Raw genomic sequence first — 16,410 nt, 5'->3', positions numbered from 1 at the left:
TGTCTATCTTTTCCTTGCTTAGTTTTTCGATTGATTTTTTGCGCATATTTTTTACAACTATTTTGTGTTTTTCAGTATAACAACTAATTGTGTTAATCGAGGCGTAAAAATTATGTAACACATGTGATTATTTTATTTTTAACACTTACTACAGTAAGCTAAAATATTTTGTACTCTACTTCGTCCATTTACATAAGGGTCAATTTTCTGAGGTTTTAAGTTAACAAGATCAAAGCAGATTAAAACTGGTTGCAGCTTGTTAGCCCTTCGTTTATTAGGTTCAAACACAGGTGTTGTCCTGATTCGAAGTCGATACACTTCATTGGAATAGAAAATAAGCAAGTGTTTCAACCACATCTTAGATATAGTATGTTGTTTTTTTAAATATTAGCATTTTCATAAAAACTGTATTGCATAAATTATACAGAAATTTAAAAAGTATTCAATTAAGCTAATTATTTTTTCTAATTATTATGTTTTCTAATGTTAGAGTTCGCGGGATTTCATAGCATAGCTTAAACATAATAATCATGTTACCCGTCTATTCCAACGTTAAAAACTTCTTTTAAAACTAGGTTAGGTTTGCCTGTCGCCCCTCCTGGGACAAAGGAAACTGACGAGAACTTTCCAGGCGTCTCTGCCCTGTGCTAGTCTCTCCAACTGTCCCCAGGTGAATCCAATTTTCTTGGTGTCTTCTTCCAGGTCAGGTCTTTCTTGGTCTGCCTCTTTTCCTTTTGCCCTGTGAATTCAAGTTGAGGGCCTGTCTTGTTATGCTGGACACGGACTTCCTGAGTGTGTGGTCAAACCATTTCCATTTTCTCTGGATGATCTATTCTTTAGCTGCAGTTGATTTGTCCGTTGCCATAGTACCTCATTTCTGATGGTTTTAGGCCTGCGAAATTAAAGGATCTTTCTGAGGTTTGTGTTATAAATTATTGTATTTTCTTCTTATTTGTTGAAGTCATTCTCCATGTCTCAGCTCCAGAAAATAAAACTGGTTTTACCAGTGTGTTGAAGACCTAGATTTTTATTTCAAGGGTTAAAACTTAAATCTCCAGATCTCCAAACATGTTTTAGTTGGTTAAAGAATGCTCTTGCCTTGTCCGTCCTATTATTATGTCTGCCCTTTGTCTGTCAATGTTATCAACAATACTTCGAGGGTAGGTGAATCTATCCAATTCTTCTAGGGCTTTGTCTGTCAATGTTATCAACAATACTTCGAGGGTAGGTGAATCTATCCAATTCTTCTAGGGCTTTGTCTGTCAATCAGTGGCGGAACTAGAAAAAAATGGCCACCCCGCAAAAAAAAATTTTTAGGCCCCCCTATATATATATATATATATATATATATATATATATATATATATATATATATATATATATATATATATATATTTATATATATATATATATATAAACATAAAATACGAACAGAGCATAGGATACTCATTGCTGGCCTGTTCGGGGTTTGATAAAAAATGGGGTTTCTTAAAATTCAAACAAATTATTACATCATGTCATGTGTGTAAGTGCATTAGTGTATTTTGAGAAAAACATCAGTTTCATTTTATCTGCTTGGGTTCACTTAACAAATATTGCCAAAAGAATATAAAACATGAAATCTTTGTAGAAGTAATGGTGTCTCGTGTTATGATTATTTTTGTTTTTTTGTATTTATATTATTAATTTTAAATACATTTTCTTTTTATATAAGGTCATTCTTTAGTAGGTACTTTATGAGAAAATATTTAGTAAGAGAAGTAATTGCTTTTTAATTTGTTTAGTACAAATCTATTAAAAGGAGCTTATTAGCACCCGAATATGACTATTTAAAAAAGGGAAATAAGTCATGGAAGTGGTTTGAACGTTTGCTGCTCTTTGTTAAGTTTAATTGTAGAAGAGAGAGGACTTGGCTTTCACAGTGGTTTAAAAAGAAAGGGAAAAAGAATATACAAGAGCGTGGGGATAGGGTCTATAGAATAAAGATAATCAAACCGCAGCTATGGTTATCGTTTTACAAAACAAACATCAAGTCAAAAATTGCAAGAAAATTAGATTTTTTAAACTATAATAAAACTATTAGGGTCGGTCGTGGGCCCCTAAATGGCGTGCCCCCCCCCCCCCCCCCCCCCGCATTGCGGGGTCTGGCGGCACTGTAGTTCCGCCCCTGCTGTCAATGTTATCAACAATACTTTCAGGGTAGGTGAATCTATCAAATTCTTCTAGGGCTTTGTCTGTCAATGTTATCAACAATACTTTCAGGGTAGGTGAATCTATCCAATTCTTCTAGGGCTTTGTCTGTCAATGTTATCAACAATACTTTCAGGGTAGGTGAATCTATCAAATTCTTCTAGGGCTTTGTCTGCCAATGTTATCAACAATACTTCCAGGGTAGGTGAATCTATCCAATTCTTCTAGGGCTTTGTCTGTCAATGTTATCAACAATACTTTCAGGGTAGGTGAATCTATCAAATTCTTCTAGGGCTTTGTCTGCCAATGTTATCAACAATACTTCCAGGGTAGGTGAATCTATCCAATTCTTCTAGGGCTTTGTCTGTCAATGTTATCAATGTGAGCGGGTGAATGGATTATTTATTTTGTATTATTTTATTGGGTACGAATCTGTGAGTGAATGGTCCACTGGACAGCGGCTACGGGGATTCTCCTTCCGCCCGAAGCGGTCAGTATAAAAACTGACCGCTCGGATAATTTCTTTCTTTTTGACCCGAGGCGAAATGTAGATCGAATCAGTTTATGTGTGGGCACCTCGTGCTTGCAGTGATGTTGCTTGTGCAACTTGGCTGGGTGTTTGTGTATATTGTTTTGTGTATATTGTTTTGTCACGTTAAAGTCTGTTTTGTTTAGTCGTGTTTTGTCCCGTTGTGTTTTGTTTAGTCGTGTTTTGTCCCATTGAGTTTTGTTTCGTCGTGTTTTGTGTATATTGTTTTGTTTAGTGTCTGTAGTTTATTTTATCTATTATTTTTCTCTATTTTGATTGGTTCCAGTTAATAAATTTGATTAATTGTTAAATGTTTTTTTGTTTTTATTTAGGCTAAGGTTAAGGTTATTAACCAGTCTGGGTTCAGCCGGACTTGCACTGACCGGACGGTAGTTAGATAAGCCTAGAAGGGTAGATTTTAGTTATTCCCCCCCCCCCCCCCCCAGCAGGGCTTACATAAACAATACTTCCAGGGTAGGTGAATTTATCCAATTATTTTAGGCCTTCGTCTGTCAGTCATCCAGCTGGTTCCTTATTGTCCACTGTATACCGTTTCACTTTTTCTCAGATGATATTTTCATAAGCCAGTCAAGTGCCAGCAGGAACAGGAATAGTGAAACCTGCCATAAGGGTCATCCATTTATGACGTACACAAAATTTTGAATTTTAGACCACTTTCCTCCCCAAACCCCCTTCTACACGCGTCGCGCGAGCCCCCCCCCCCCCCCCCCTCCCCCCTCGTGGACGTCCACGAAAATTCAATAATATGCCATGTGCACCTTGCTATGCTATAAATCCGAAAAATTTCGGCAACATCTTTACTTGGCCTAAATGCTAAAAGTAGAGCCCAGAAAGTGTTGAAAAAATAAGTATATTTTGAACGTTTTAGTATGAAGTAGACCCTATATTGTAAGCGCTTGGTTTATATACATGTATTTGCATTACCAAACAAAAACTGCAAAGTATTAAACATATATTTTTGTATTTAATAGGAGGAAAAGGAAAAAACTAAACACCTATTTACGTCAACATCTGAAGAAGTCAGATAATCTTTCTCCATCTCAACTAAGCCCTGCTGTCCCATAATGTCTTCATATCCTCTTTTTTCGCTTCCAATCTTAGCATTTAAGTCATCCATGAGTATAAGGATTACTCTTTTGGACGATTCTGGATAATGGTCTTTAGCATATTGTAGAACTCATTTTAGTCCTCTTCTTTGCTGTCATTTGTTGGGGCGTAGGCCTGTATTATGTCCATGTTCATACGTCTTATTTTAGTTTTAAAGGGGGCGGCTGTTATGATCCACCCAATGAGAGCCCTTTGTGCTTGGTTGCATGAATGCGACTTCTTGAGTATGTGTCACATTTTCCTCCTCGTAACCTGGGAGCAGCAGTAGCTCTCCTGTTATTAGTTTTTTTTTTTTTTTTTGGGCAAGTCAACTTTGGCTCGCTGATACCCCAGGATAGCTATTTATAGCGTCTCATTTCTGCAGCTACTTGGATTGCTTTTGCAGCTTCATACATGGTACTGACATTCCAAGATCCAATATTGATGGTGGACATTGCGGAAAAAATGTCGTCAACCTGGTATTTACCAATATATACTGGCTTTTACCACCCAGCTGCATACATTTTCTATAGGCAGATCTATTTTTTCCCCAGGTCCGAGCTGCCTATATTTTTCTCTGACTGCGTTTTTATAGCGACTTGTTTTTTTACAAAATATAATGTTGCTGACATTTTGCTCAAGCCCCAATCCTGGAAGACCAGGTTGTCAACGGTAAAATTATATTAGTGTCGGGTTACAATATATATATATATATATATATATATATATATATATATATATATATATATATATATATATATATATATATATATATATATATATATATATATATATATATATATATTTCAACCGGTAGGGGGTCTAAGCCACCCCTCTACCGTGAATACAATACAACTGATAGTAAAATAATAACACTAATAACCCATAAGGCTATGATCAGATTTAATACACATTTTGTGTATGTGTTGCCTTAAGTATATTTTTTTATACAAAGGGTCATCCGTAAATGACGTCATGCTTTTTAAAAATATTTGTACATCCCCCCTTCCCTCCGTCACACGTCGTCACAAAAAACCGACCCCCCCTAAAATGACGTCACATCTCAGCCTACAACCCCCTCCCCTCAAATTTGCTGTTGAATTTATCTATAGTTTTTATCTCTGCCTTATGGGACGGAGTGGTCTAGCGGTAGAGAGCTGGACTGCTAACTGGACTGCTAACCCGTAAGTCTCGAGTTCGAATCCGGGTTCAAGTCAGTAGACCGTCCCAGAGTCCACCCAACTCTGATGGGTACCTAACTCACGTTAGGGAAAGTAAAGGCGGCTGGGCATAGTGCTGACCACACTATCTCTTCATATGCCGAGGTTACAGAAACAAGTGAACTCTACTTCACTTGCCCCATAGACCGTCAGGTTTGAAAGGGAAACGTTACGTTACGTTACGTTTATCTCTGCCTTACGTGGGTGTTTACCTACTACATTTATCTTATTTTTTAAATTAATTTTCTACTTCTGGCTTTAGGCATTTTTCTTAAATACATTTTTTTACTGTCGTTTTCATCATTTTATATTCTTTTTTTTTAAATTTAAGCGACGAATAATATTTTTTTTTCAGTGAATGTCTACATCTTCGATGAAATATTTAATTTTATCTAAGCTCAGTTTCATGACAGATATGCCATTAATTTAGCTAAGCCAATGCCGCAACCCTCTGCATGTTCAACTCTGTTTTTTGCATACTTTCATTGTAGTTATATTAACATATTATACATAATTATATTTGTAATTGAATAACCTTTTAAACTGTATAAGGTTGATTTCTGTGTTGAAAAAATCTTCGATTGATTCGCAATTTTTACCCCCCCCCCCCCCCCCCCCCGCGGCGACGTAACGATTAGAGGGGAGGCTTTTTCACCTTTTTAAAAGGGGGGTGTTACTTTGAGTCTATAGCAGTGGTTCCCAACCTTTTTCGAGTGGCGACCCCCTTTTATAAAAAGTAAGTGACCCGCGACCCCCATAAAATTAAAAGCCGAAATTAGTATGGACATTAATAAGGACTAAAAAAAAGATTTTCTAGAAGACATTCAATATGAACTACTCTTGATAACTGTTTCAATACGATGAGTAAAATTGCATGCTATTTACTAAACATTCGCGGCTAAGTTATTGTTAACGCCAACCTATGTCATCAACATTAAATGTATTTCTTAATTTTGTTTTTAATCGGAGAATAGTGTTGAAAATCTATTCTCGAAAATACGTTTGGGTATGAATGGTGAATACTACACCAAAATTGTGTGCAGTTTTTCATCTTACGCGGAATCATTCTGCAAATCAAATAATTCATCTTGTAATTCCTCTGGAATGCTGGCAACATAAAGGGAAGAAGGGAAAGTGTAATGCGTCAATGCAGATTCTTCTTCTTTCTACTCAGATAAATGGCGCCGCAGTTCGTTTTCAATGATTCAAGATGCCCAGAAATCGCTTCTTTCAAAATTTAAATTATCTCACAATCAGATTCATCTACCACACTGCAGAATTTCTCAAATTTACAATATTTCCAAGATTTATTTTGTTCGCCAATTCTGCAGCTTTGATAAAAATGCCCCGAGATTATCATGGAAAGTTCATTTTCCCTGAAGTTTCAGGTTAAGCTTATGTTGATGTTCGAATGTATCACTCCAACCACTCTATGTCGTTTTAAGTATACCAAAAGGTGTTGTTTCCTTTGCACTTCCAAGAACAATTTGATTTCAAATTTCAATTCAAAAAACACGATTCACAACAATTCGTTTGACAGCCAGCGTACTGTAATGTAGAAAAGCAGAACCTCGTAATCTATATTAATGTCTTTGCTCAGTTTTTTGAAGGTTCCAGATTTAATATAATGTACGACTTTTACTAGCAATGGAGTCTTGATGGAGAGGGCATACTGGTAAATCATGCAGTGGTCAGGGAGCTATATCTTTTCTATTTTATGAAACCCCGATTTTGACTTAAACATAGATAGTGCACCATCCGTACAAACCCCCACAGCCGTTTTAGACCATTTTAGTCATCAAATTTTAAAAAAAAAACGTATTTATTTTCTCCACGCTATCTTCACAAAAGAGCAACTCTTCTTTGTTATCATCTGAATGAATATAGACAAAGACCAGCAACTGCGAACACGAACTCACGTCTGTTGATTTATCAAACTGAAAAGCAAGCAATGGTGAAAGCTTGATTTCATTAAAAATTTGTTATTTAACATCTACGGACATGTCTCTATAAGCTGCTGAATAGTATTATTAGGCAGATATTTGTTGCATTTTTATTGCACTGGAATCCCCAAGAATTAACTTCACCATCTTCAACATGCAGCGTTTGATGAGATTTTCTCCTACTGTGCTTTTTTTTTGCTTGGCATTTTCTATCACGACTTGATGCTTGCACTAATGCTGTGTTTCCTTGGTGAAAATTTCCTTTTCGATCAAGTCTCTGACGTTTGCATCTAGCTTCATGCCGACGAAAGAACTCCATATCGTTTTTGGTGTGTTCAGAATGACTCGTCTCAAATGACGTTTTAGTTTTGAAGATTTCATAAACGCGTGACTGAGAACTCATTGCTTCTTCTCTATTCCATTTCCAGTTATGTTAGTAAAGCCGAATTTTAGATATTCTTCTAAATATTTAAGTTTTGTTTCTCATTAATAAGGTTTAATATACCAGTTGGCGACCCCCCAGAAAGCCCTTTTCCCAGGTTGGGAACCCGTGGTCTATAGACTCTTTGAGTTTTCGTACTACAACAGTGAAACTTGGTAGAAGAATAGATTAAGTGTTCACGTATAACGCTCAAGGTTCTTGGAGAAAATATGCTAAATACTTTTGGAGATATCGAACCGCAAAGTTGAACTAAGTTATTTGGGCTATTTATGAACCGAGTTTTAATTTGAACCTTGAGCTGTATTTCTGAAATCTCGACGTTTATAAATACGTATGATATGTCATTTTAGGCCCTGTAATAAGGCTGAACGGTAAAAAAGTCACAGGAAAAAAAAAACAGAAAAAAAGTCACAGTTTTTGCTAGGAAAAAAAGTCACAGAAAAAAGTCACAATGGAAAACGTTTATCGGAAAAAAAGTGACAGAAATAAAGTCACAGAAAAAGTCACAAAAATCTTTTCAGAAATATTTTGATTTATTTGATGAAAATTGTAAAATTTTGTATGTTTATTGTTATGGGTTGTATTTTTTTATAGCTTATGTTATTTATAGACGTTAAAAGCATTTTTGTTTTAACAATTGTAAGTAAAAAAAAAAACACTCTAAGATAGTTTACACAACAATCTCAACTTTTGTTACGTATTTCTACGCGGTAGAAAAATTAATTATAAAAGAAATTTAGGCACATCATTGTGTTTTGCATATGTTTTGCAGTAGGCTACTCTCTGTGGTAAACGGAAAAAAAAGTCACAGGAAAAAAAAAACACAGAAAAAAGTCACAGTTTTTGCTAGGAAAAAAAGTCACAGAAAAAAAGTCACAGTGGAAAAATTTTATCGGAAAAAAAGTCACAGAAATAAAGACACAGAAAAAAAGTCACAAAAATCTTTTTAGAAATATTTTTATTAATTTGATAAAAATTGTAAAATTTTGTATGTTTATTGTTGTGGGTTGTATTTTTTGATAGCATAAATTATTTATAGACGTTAAAAGCATTATGATTTATAACAATTGTAAGTAAAACATACTCTAAGATAATTAACACAGCAATCTCAACATTTGTTACGTATTTAGTTAAATACGCGGTAGAAAATTTAATTATAAAAGAAATTTAGGCACATTTTGCCGTAGGCTATTCTCTGGTCGGCCTCTCCTCAGTAGGCATTGTCCGTACATATTTTGTGTTGTTGACGTCATGCGTCATCGACAGCCTTTGAACCTTGTCGGCTTTCTGTTTTGAACCTAAGTTTTGTTATGTAATGAGCGTGATAAATGTGGGAAGTAAAGGTGGTTGAACTAAACATAACTATTGTTGCCATGAGTTGAGGGCAGCAAGTCAGATGAACTTACCATTTCACGATAATTTAATATTGGTATTTAAAAAAAACACGATGAAAAACGTGGACTTTGGAGCATTCTATTAAATGCTACTAATCTTAAGTTTAAAATAATTACAATCTACATACTTCATAATAAATATTTTTAGATGAATTATAAAAATTCCTATGCGTATACAGCCTACACACATTACATTACATTTAATTAATCCTAAGTTAATTTGCACTCTCTAAATATTTAATACATAAAAGTGTTAACAAATATCATGCAAATATATATTTGTGACTTTTTTTCCTGTAAACTTTTTTTCCTGTGACTTTTTTTCCTGTGACTTTTTTTCTGTTTTTTTTTTCCTACAATCACTCTCTGTTCGGCCTCTCCTCAGTCGGCCGTGTCCGAACATATTGTGTGTTGTTGACGTTTTGTGTGAATGACAGCCTTTGAACCTTGTCGGCTTTCTGTTTTGATCCTATGCTTTGTTATGCAATGAGCGTGGTAAATATGGGCAGTAAAGGTGGTTGAACCGATTGGATGAGACTATCAACAATTTCTTAAGATAGATACATGTGTTCCCGTGTTTGACTCGTCGGGCATTGCGATTTTATATTTAAGTAGACAGGCATGTTTCATAACGGCAAAAAAAATTGTATTAGTATTTACGGCTCAGGACTAATCGTCAAAATTAATCTTCTTTAGAATTTAATCCGATTAGCTGCGGCCCGATCAAACAGTGCTGATGTGATTCGCGTAACGTTTGATTATTTTGTACATTAAATTTTTCGTAAAAATTGTTTTAAAAAATAAATTTAATTTTACCCGGGGCCCTTTTTTTCTGTTGACTAAAATTTTTTAATACCCTTAACAACGTGGAGGTAGCTAGCTTGCCAAATCGACCAAAATGGGATGGGGTGGGTATGGGGAGTCACTGACCATCCTACACGGTATGTAGCACCCAACGTAACATCCATAGCCTCACCCCGGCCCCCTGCTCCGTGACGCGACAAGTCGACGGTCGGCGCCTTTGATGTTGTGTAACACCCGTACGGTACCCGAGCGGCTCGCGGTGGTTTCATACCCCACCTCCCTTCCCCTTCATTTTGTGTAGTTGATGTTACTAGGCCTCGGGCATAAATCACGAAATCTTGCCAGACTTTTGTCTCTGAAAGTGCATAATATTTGTCTGACACGTTAATCGGGTTGGCCGACTAGCCTATCTAGCGGTCGTGTTTACGTAATAGGGCAGTAAAATTCGTTGGTCAAGATCTGGTTACCCACATGTCTGATTGAAATAAATCTAGGCAAAAGCTGGTGGTGATAAACGCGTCTGTGTTTAGCCAGACACGTGAATCTAACTTAAGCAATGCCTAGAATCTACTACACACAGTCAAGCACTCAAACACGTGCTTTATTCCCCAATGTAATAGGCCTACTGGTAGGCGTACAAAATACATAAGCCTACTACTAGCATAAACACTGAGCATATATAAATATTTGTAATAGACCTATAACTTACACTACCTTGTACAAGATAAAAAAAACAATTTTCCACCAATGTTTATTTTTATTAAAATTGTAAAAATTATCAATTTTAATGTGTTTAAAAATATTACAAATTTATCAAAAAGCACACTGATTCTGATCAAACACATTTGTAACTAGACTAATTCTATAGAAAGTTGTATGATATTTAAAGTAACAAGAAATATAAATATAATAAGATATGCCTATATTTTTGGAATAGAGTAGGCCTGTAGGATTGCACATAGATTACATAACATCTTTTAAGAAGTTACATCATCACAAATATACTATTGTTATTTCATCCTTCTCTTTGCATTAAAACTGTGTTAGTTATATTTTCATCAAGAATGCTATTCACTTAAGTTAACTGACAATGAGCAAAAGAGATTTTAAAATAAATACATGGTATATTTTGAGCAACGGGTGCAAATTGCATAACCTGAACTTTATAGTTATGTAATAATGTTCGACCATTTTAAATATCACCATTAGCTTCATTATCTTATACAAATGGCATATTATAGATTAAAACAGTGTTTAATTTAAAGAATGACTTCTTATCACACGGATTATCAGATGTTCTTAAAAAATTGAAGGGGGTATTACATAATCAGAGTTTCTTCCAGGCAACTCTTCGGGGAGGCTTCGCCTCCCCCCAAAATTTTTACCGCCCCCCCCCCCCCCGAACGAAATGAAATTTATATATTTTATATAGAAAATATATACTTTTAACAATGTCCGCCCCCCCCCCCCCCGAAGAAAGTTTACCGCCCCCCCCCCCCGAAGATTTCAAGTGCTCCCCCCCCCCCCCCCGGAGAAAAAAGTCTGGAAGAAACACTGTACATAATCCATGAAATAAGTCTGTTATGTAATCAAAAGACACTTTTTAAAATAGCATCATTGGATTTGGCATGCAAAAATCTACAAAATATCATAAAATGATATTAATTGGTGAAGTCTGCTTGCTTTAATACCAATTTTAGTGAAAAACTCTTTAAAATTTGGTCCATACCCTCCCAGTATTTTTCCTCTTTCAGTGTCTATCCCTGTTGTCTGAAAAAAAACTGCTATTTTTAATGACTAAAAAATTCATAACTTTTTTGTTAATGTTCAGATTTTGAAAATTCAAACTGATCTACAATCGGATTGACAGCCCCCTATCCAAATATGTAACAATTATATTGTTTTACTGAAATTAAATTTTTGCATTGGCTTAGTTACTTAAACTAATAAGCTATGGATTATGTACATATGTATGATCTGTGTACTTTTTTGCTGAGGCCTAATTAGCATGCAATGAAGGTTGAGTCCAACGCAACGTAATTAATTTGATACGTCATCTGCTGGTAGAAAGAAATAAAATCGACGTTTGTACCATCTGTTACTTATGTAGTCGTTAAAAAAAAGTTAACAGCTTTTTTGATGGTTGGGGAAACAGATTTTCAGTCCTGACGAACTGTTGTATATTTGCATGCAGCTTCTTATGATGTATAGGGCTATAGTAATACTTCATGTGTTTTGGACGGTTAATTCAGCCTTCCGATGGGTTACTTCCACTTTAACTTTTCCGATGGGTTACTTCAACTTTTCCATTTTAACTTTTGCAATGGATTACTTCGACTTTTCCGATGGGTTACTTCAACTTTTCCGATGGGTTCCTTTTGTTTTCCGATTGGTTTATTCAATTTTCCGGTTGGTTACTTCAACCTTTCCGATAGGTTACGTTCTAAATCACTATTAAATATATATATATATATATATATATATATATATATATATATATATATATATATATATATATATATATATATACACACACCATCTATCGTTTTACGAACCCCACCCTAGTAAGTGAATAAATTAATGAAACCTTGGTAAATCAACCCCATCCTAACAGATTAATTGAAAAAGACCTTGGTAAACGAACCCCACTCTTACCGGTAACATTTATGACAAGTATTTTCAAGAGAGCTATTGACATGGGTTTAGGTGGGTTGACAGGGGATAATTAAAAGTCGGTAATTGACTCGTCCAGAATACAGTTTTGTTGTCTAGACTCCATTTTTTTCTCGACCTCCTCGATTTTATACACGATATCCTGTGTTCTAAGACATACGTATGTGTTTAACATAAGTTTCATTTTATTATATATGTTTCTGCTGTATGTTTATATCCTATTAAGTCAACGAACGAAAAAATCTATTACCTCCCATTAATAAAATAAAAGATAAAATTTAAACCAGAGGAAATAACTAGCTACAAAACTAGTAGTAATTATCCTAAACATATATGAACATATTATAAAAAGGAAAGGCATGCTGCTTATTGTTTTGTTCTTGTTTTAAAGTAAATTTTTATTTAAGGAAAAATAATATGTGGATATAATTGTTTAAAATATAACCCTTATACTTAACTGTAGTTAAAAAATAAAAGCTTGTTTTTTTTTCAAAATTGCTTTGGACAGCTCAGACCACAACCCATTAAGTTTAAATTTTTAAACTACTTTTATATTACATTTATAAGCAAACTAATAATCAAAATTAAGAAAACCGATTTATGGATCAAAAAATTAAATGTCATAATAAAACTTAAAACTTATTTTGTAACTGAGCCTTCTTTGAAAAACTAATAAATATTGGCGGTTTCCCAACAGTTTTATTACAAGCTTTTATTTAACTTATTTCCTTTGACTGTTTGTCGGTCTGTCTAGATCGAAACGCCTAAGCGAAATTTCGGGCACTTTTAACAGATAGATTCGGTTCAAAGTCGGCACGTGGATCAAGGCATGAAGACAACGCAATCTGAAATTAAATTTGACTTAATTTGATGCCTAATTAATTTTTTATAAATTAATTAAAATTGTGTCCAAAGTAGTAGGCAGTCTTATCCAACTATTCTGCACTATATATACGCGCGTTATCATGTTCATTAGGTGCGCAATAGTTTTTAGTCATGCAACACTATTGTATAGCTAGTTGCACGAAAATTTTGATTAATTTAAATGACAAAGTAGCCATATGGTTGTATTAATGGGATTAAATGCTGAAAAACGATACCAAATGTTTGTTAATAGGATAAACGGTTCTTTAGATATGACGGTTTTAGTGTAAAAATTGCGGGGACAACTAAGTCTATGGAGAATGAAACAAAAATTTGGTCACTTCAAGAGTATAGAAAAAAAAAAGGCGAATGGGAAATAACTCTGTGTAGGCGCACAGTTATAAATTTTCAAATAAGTATTTTTTTAATGCATTTATAACTGCCTTAAGTATCTATATTAAGATATTAATCAATTATTTAATTTAAAAGTGGTCTATTAAAAGTTATTAAAATAAAAATAGACCACTAGCTGGATTCAATCATTTAACTCAAACATCATAGTAATAGTAAAAATAAAAGAAACTGGCTGAGTAAAAAAAAATAAACATTCCTAATTCCTAAGTAAACGGTATAATAGACAGATCAGTACAGTGCAACATATATGAGTGTTTTTGTGTTTGTGACTTATTGGAAACTTGTCAGTTTAGAGATAATCCTTGGATATCGTTAGATAACCGAACATAGCTGGCGCGAAACAAACAGCAGCGTTTGCAAGAATCGAGTATTTAACGCAGCTACGTAGATAGACGCAAGACACGTGAGTTTCTGCCGACTTTTGCCTCAAGATTTAAATACGACATTTTGCAACCTGGTTTTGAACGTGAGGAACAGTTTGGTCGTGGGATGACCAACGGTCACCAGGCCGGGTACCGGGAACTACATAATAGACCACACAGTCCAGTTATGGTAACAATTTAAATAGGTTGGGGATACGGGGTCTGGAAAAAACGTCTGGCAACAATGAAGATAAGCTATGGATGTAGGAGGGGTTGTGTGTAAAAAAAAAAAGGGGTGACTTTATTTTTATTCTTCATCATTCTTAAATGTAGTATTCGAAAAGATCACACACTAACGTAACCAAAAGCCACTCAATTATCACCAGACTCAAAGGTCTTTAACTCAGAAAGTCGCCCCCCCCCCTCCTCAGAGGCGTAGCGACCCTTCACGGCGCCCGGGGACAAGCTTTTCGATTTACACCCCCCCCCCTCAAGATTAGATTTTGATTTGCACCCCCTCCTCAAACTTTCGATTTGCACCCCACCCCCTTGAGATTTCCATTTGCACCCCCCCCCCCCCCCTCAAACTTTCGATTTGCACCCCCCTCAACCTATCATTTTATTTTTCCAACCCATTTTGGCGCCCCCTAAGGTCGGCGCTCGGGAACATATGTCCCCCCCCCCCGCCCCCCCCCCCCTCTCTACGCTACTGCCCCTCCTTATACAATCGTTATTTGAGTGTGCGTGGGTATCAAGCAAATAAAGATATGCCTTTGTTTACAAGAATATGTTTTATTTTTTAGCAAGATAAACGAATAGGATATGAAATAAATGAAGACTATCAGTGTACACCTGATAATATAATACAAATATCACGGAAACAAACGTGGAGAAAGGTGGTATCGATATCGTTTATACTTAGGCCTACGGGGTCTATTTTGTTAGTCGGGTTTTACAGTTTGTCAACGTCTCAAGAAGAAAATAAAAAGATTGGTGAAAATAACATTTAAAATGTACCGACTCCCACTAAATTCAAATTAAGCCTGAATGTTTTCTTATATTTATTGATTTAAATATAAACGGATATAGCGACAAAACATTAGCGATACCGCTTTCCTCTATTTTTACTTTCTCGTATATACGAAGTATAGAGAAAGTTGTAATCGTGCAAAAAATAAACCGGGAGTGATCTCCCCTAAACTTTCTCGAATATTCTTATATAAAATAACAGGGGATGGGAACTCGGGCTATAGACATGATTTTTAATCCATTTTAAATACTTAAAGTTTTAAAAATAGAATAAAATCTCGTAGACAAATTAATTGCACACCAAGTGAACGCGAATAAAAAAGCGCATAATAGTGCGCAATATTATTAGTACTTTTAAAATTTACATTAGTTTTTTGAGAAATCGGAAGTAGCGTAAATAAGTACTTCCGGTCAACGAAAAATTCTCAAAATTTGACAGAAGGTAGAGAATTAGATCTTTTACTTACATATCAAATTTCATCTATCTATCTGAAATAGTACTCAAGTTATAGGCTTTTGAAAAATTCAAAGTAGAAAAAGTACCACTTCCGGTTATCCGAAATCGCTCAAAAGTTGATACGGATCTACGATTTTGATAAAATACTTGTATATGAAATTTCATCAACCTAGCTGTAACGGTACTCAAGTTATCGTGTTTACACACGGACACACACACACACACACACACACACACAGACACACAGACATACGGACAAGATTGCAAAATTATGTTTTTCCGTATCAGTGAGATGTAAAACGTCGAGATTTGCAAAAATCTCGATTTTTTTTTTTTTTGCACGATTACAAGACTTTCTCTATACTTCGTATATACGAGAAAGTAAAAATGGAGATTTTTACAAATCTCGACGTTTTACACCTCACTGACACGAAAAAACACAATTTTGCAATCTTGTCCGTATGTCTGTGTGTGTGTGTGTAAACACGATAACTTGTGTACCGTTACAGCTAGGCTGATAAAATTTCATATATAAGTATTTTATCAAAATCGTAGATCTTGATCAACTTTTGAGCGATTTCTGATAAACGGAAGTGGTATTTTTTCTACTTTGAATTTTTCAAAAGCCTATAACTTGAGTACTATTTCAGATAGATAAATGAAATTTCACATGTAAGTAAAATATCTAATTCCCTACCTTCTGTCAAATTTTGAGTAATTTCCATTGACTGGAAATACTAATTTACACTATTTCCGATTTCTCAAAAAACGCATGTAAATTTATAAAGTAATAATAATATTGCGCACTATTATGAACATCTTTATTTGGCGTTCGCTTGGTGAGCAATTCTTTTTTCTATGAGATTCTATTCTATTTTTAAAAGTTTAAGTATTTAATAATAACTATGTCCCGAGTTCCCATCCCCTCTTGTTTTATATAAGAATATTCGAGAAAGTTTAGGGGAGATCACTCCCGGTTTAT

The 16,410-nt window shown here is 34.9% G+C and overlaps 1 protein-coding gene across 1 annotated transcript in view; it reads left to right on the top strand.

Moving 5' to 3' along the window:
• The window catches only part of LOC131936528 (protein SON), a 104,149-nt gene that overhangs the window by 64,249 nt on the left and 23,490 nt on the right, over positions 1-16,410 (top strand). The window lies entirely within an intron of this gene.

This window comes from Physella acuta, unplaced genomic scaffold (genome assembly GCF_028476545.2).
Source record: "Physella acuta isolate Inbredline_101_S28 unplaced genomic scaffold, ASM2847654v3 ptg000179l, whole genome shotgun sequence".
NCBI classification, from domain to species: Eukaryota; Metazoa; Mollusca; class Gastropoda; family Physidae; genus Physella; species Physella acuta.
This window is presented reverse-complemented; position numbering and strand designations above follow the sequence as displayed.